Here is a 4,572-nt window from a genome sequence, read left to right as displayed (position 1 = left end):
CTGCTCGGGCCATATCCTAATTTGCATTTCAAATGTAAGCTTTGAATAAAAGATTACCCTAAGAGATTCAGATTATCCACTGAAGTGATTAAGTAATTAATCAGCAGACTTGGATGTTGAGGCAACTACGTTTTAGACCGACTCAATAATTTCATTGGACTTGGTACGATTTAATTCCATGCCCCACAGAGAACACCACGACTGAATTATAACCAGGCCTGCAGTGAGACTGTCAGCTACTATTTCCTTGGTTGCTAGAGAAGAAATATCAACACAGAGGGAAGTATCATCAGCATATGCCAACATTTTATAAGTAATGTCGGTTCACATATCGCTCGTTTATAAAAGGAAGAGCAAAGGGCCAAGAACACTGCCCTGAGGAACCCCACAAGACACGCGGGAATACGAGCTAAAACTGCCATCAACTTGAACACACTGTTGTACCACTCAAGAATTCAGTTGAAATGCTTAAGACTTTACCACCAACACCAGCAGACTGCAACTTAAAAATAAACCCTTGTGATTAACGGTTTCAAAAACTGCACTTTCATCATCAGCATCAGCGACAGTAGCAGCAGCAGCAGCATAATAATAACAATAATAATAATAAAAGAATAATAATAATAATAATAATAATAATAATAATAACAATAATAATAATTATTATTATTATAATTATTATAAGGATGATGATAATAATAATAATAATAATATCAGTAATACTAGCAAGATAATCATTCCCATAGATACTAGCATTACTTCTTCTACTAGCAGTATCAATGGAAACACTATCATTAATCACGGCAATGATGGTGACGTCATAGCTGCTATTGCTACTATTCTGATGACAACAACAATGATGATGGTAATAATAAACATAAGAGCAATAATTATATAATAATAGTTGGAATTATATTTATGATAATGATAATAATAATGATAATGATCACAATAACAATGCTAATAATAGTAAAATGATAATGACTTTTATCATTATTGTTACTATCATAGTAGTAGTAGCAGTAGCAGTAGTAGTAGCACTAAAAGCAGTAACAGCAGCAGCAGCAGCAGTAATAGTAGTAGTACGAGTTAAAGTAACAGTAATAGTAGTAGTAGTTATAGTAATAGTAACAGTAGTAGTAGTTATAGTAATAGTAATAGAAGTTATAGTAATAGTAATAGTAGCCGTAGTTATAGTAATAGTAGTAGGAGTAGGAGTAGTAGTAGTAATAGTTATAGTAATAGTAGTAGTAATAGTAGTAGTAGTAGTAAGAGTAGTAGTAGAAGTGGTAGGAGTAGTAGTATTAGTAATAGTAGTAGTAGTCATAGTAATAGTAGTAATATTAGTAGTAGAAGTAGTAGTAGTAGTAGGAGGAGGAGGAGGAGGAGGAGGAGTAGGAGTAGTAGTAGCATAAGAAGTAGTAGTAGTAGGAGTAGGAGTAGGAGTAGGTTTAGTAGGAACAGGAGTAGTAGTAGGAGTAGGAGTAGTAGTATAAGTAGTAGGTAGTAGTTGTAGGAGTAGTAGTAGGAGCAGGAGTAGGAGTAGTTGGAGTTGGAGTAGGAGTAGGAGTAGTAGTAGTAGGAGTAGGAGTAGTAGTAGGAGTAAGAGTAGTAGTAGGAGTAGTAGTAGGAGGAGTAGGAGTAGTAGTAGGAGGAGTAGGAATAGTAGTAGGAGTAGGATAAGTAGTAGGAGTAGGAGTTGGAGTAGGAGTAGGAGTAATAGTAGTAGGAGAAGAAGTAGTAGTAGGAGTAGTAGTAGGAGTAGTTGGAGTAGGAGTAGTAGTAGTAGGAGTAAGAGTAGTAGTAGGAGTAGTAGTAGGAGTAGTAGTAGTAGGAGTAGGAGTAGGAGTAGGATTAGTAGTAGGAGTAGGAGTAGTAGTATGAGTAGGAGTAGTAGTAGGAGTTGGAGTAGTTGGAGTAGGAGTAATAATAGTAGGAGTAGGAGTAGTAGTAGGAGTAAGAGTAGTAGTAGGAGTAGGAGTGGTAGTAGGAGTAGGAGTAGTAGTAAGAGTAGGAGTAGGAGTATGAGTATTAGTAGGAGTATGAGTAATAGTAGGAGTAGGAGTAGTAGTAGGAGTAGGAGTAGTAGAAGGAGTAGTAGTAGGAGTAGGATAAGTAGTAGGAGTAGGAGTAGTAGTAGGAGTAGTAGTAGGAGTAGGAGTAGTAGTAGGAGTAGGAGTGGGAGTATTAGTAGGAATAGGAGTAGGAGTAGTATAAGTAGTAGTAGTAGTAGTAGTAGGTAGTAGTAGTAATGATTATAAGCAACTATGGTAATGATAACAATAGGTAACACTAGTGGTCGTAGCAACAGAAGTAATGATAATAATAATAATAATAGCAAAGTTAATAATAACGTAAATTATAATACAGTTCTTAGTGATCATAATTATGACAAAACAGTAATGTTAGTTAAAGTATGACTAGTAGTTGAAGTTGTGGTAGAACAGTGATTATCGCGATAACAAATATCAATAACGATACTATCAATCCGTAAAAACGATAACAGTTATAATAGTAACACTGGTAACAAAACAATAAAACTGATAACAACATAATAATAACAATATCCATTATCCCACCTCACTTCCGACAAGGGATACAGTGACAACCCCAGTCGCATAACCTTGGCAATGGAAACCGATACGGCCATGACACTAAGGAAGGAGCAACGTGCAAAACCAGAGAGAGCAACTCACCTAACGTACCTCAAGGCCTGCGCCAGAGCAACTGACGTCCCCGAAACCTGTCTTTCTCACGTTAGCTTGAGGGCCTTCGGCTCCGCCCCCTTTGTTGAAATGTTCATGTGTCTCATTTATTGCCCTGAGTTCCGTTGTACACCGTAGCGCTATAAAGTGCTACAGTCCTGAGAGGTGGTGCGCCTGGCAGTCGACGAATACTAAGGAATATTTTTCAGTATGAATTTAAGATCAATTGAAACTTAGTGGATACTTTTTGAATGGCATTTGACTATATATTCGGCTAAGCAAAGGATATTAAATGTGATAGGGGTCAATGTTTACATTTAAGCGTCACCGTAGCGTACAGACCGTTCCGCTCGAACATTGTCTTTGTAGCGCACATAAGTATTCCGTATCTTCCAACGGAACGCGTGGGTTAGTAGTATGTACTTCTTTTTAAAATAGTGTTATTATTGTTCGTTGTTAATCCCCCCCACCCCCTTTGTTTATTGTTGATGCGTTTGACTGCGCCTATTATCTGTTTGAGTAAGTTTAAAAATCTAGTTAACTATATATGTTTTCGACTTTTTTTCAAATTTCTGCATCATACTCTCGCTCCTTTCCATGTAAGCCTCAGTCCGCCAGAAAAAAAAGCATGATTACCCATCCTAACATTATTCTCAAGTTTCACCGACACAGAAAGAGCGAAGAACCCACACGACACTCTATACAAATAAAAAAATAATAATAATAATGTCCCTTTTAGTCCACCAGATCCGTTACCCACAACACCTTTTTTTTCAAAGTCCATGTCAACCAGAGATTAACTACAACTTCTACCCCGCAAATTGCACTGCTTTCCGACAATAGGGGATTGCCAAAAACTACAAAGAGAAAGTTAGGATATGGCAAGGGTGGGGCGCGTGGAATGAAGTCAGAACTCAAGGGGTCAGCGCGAATATACCTCCGGGGTGACTGCGCTAAAGGAAACTGAAATTTGGACACGATTCCTTAATCTCACTCTTTAGACGGATTATCTGGTGAGTCTAGATGATAAACTGTATTTCATAGCATACTTTAGGACATCAACATCTCATCCTAATGTATGTCTCGTTTTGAATTATATGTATTAAGAATATATTAGATTAACATATAATTAACCGGATACTGAGCCTCAATTTCTTTATAGAGATCTCAAGCTCCGAGTGTTACTCTCCGCGTCTGCTTTTTACTGATAGACTTAATTAACCGTAAGTTATATGTAGCAAAAGAAGCCATGGAGAGATGTCAAGCTTGCAGTATGTTATTGCACATACGACTGGTTTCTCTACTTTATCCCCTACCAAGAGGATGGTTCTCAAAGAAGACGACCACTCAACGTAACACTAATGACGGGGCGATAAAAAATCAGCACGGTTTCTATAAATTCATATTCCCTCGATAACTTGAGGAACGCCTCTCACTTGTTTCTTGGGCAAAAGGTTGCGTGCCCTGAGTCTGCTGTAAGAAGCACTTATGTAAGCAGTGTGGGAAATTCTCATGACAAAAATCCAAGAGCTCCAGGTTATCTAAAGAAAAAAAAAAAGATTAGTTTGATGATCGAATCGAAAGAACTTCCCGTATTGTAAAAAACACATACAAAGAAACTGGTCTAGACTTTCTCTGAGACCCACAGCGAAATTTTCTAGAAAAAACACAGGAAGCAATCCTGAATACTCAAGGGTTTCAAGGTGGAATTATTTCTAGGTTCTGCGTGCAATTGTGTTTGACGAATCTCGCCTGTGCATACTTGCAGATCTGTGAATGTTTATAGTGGTAAATTATTCAAATGCACTGGTTTTTGTTTTCTCCTAAAAGGCCAGAAGGAACAAACAAAAAAAAATCAGAGGATGCT

Source organism: Penaeus chinensis, chromosome 24, assembly GCF_019202785.1.
Source record: "Penaeus chinensis breed Huanghai No. 1 chromosome 24, ASM1920278v2, whole genome shotgun sequence".
In the NCBI taxonomy this organism is placed as follows: Eukaryota; Metazoa; Arthropoda; class Malacostraca; order Decapoda; family Penaeidae; genus Penaeus; species Penaeus chinensis.
Note: the sequence above shows the minus strand (reverse complement) of the source record.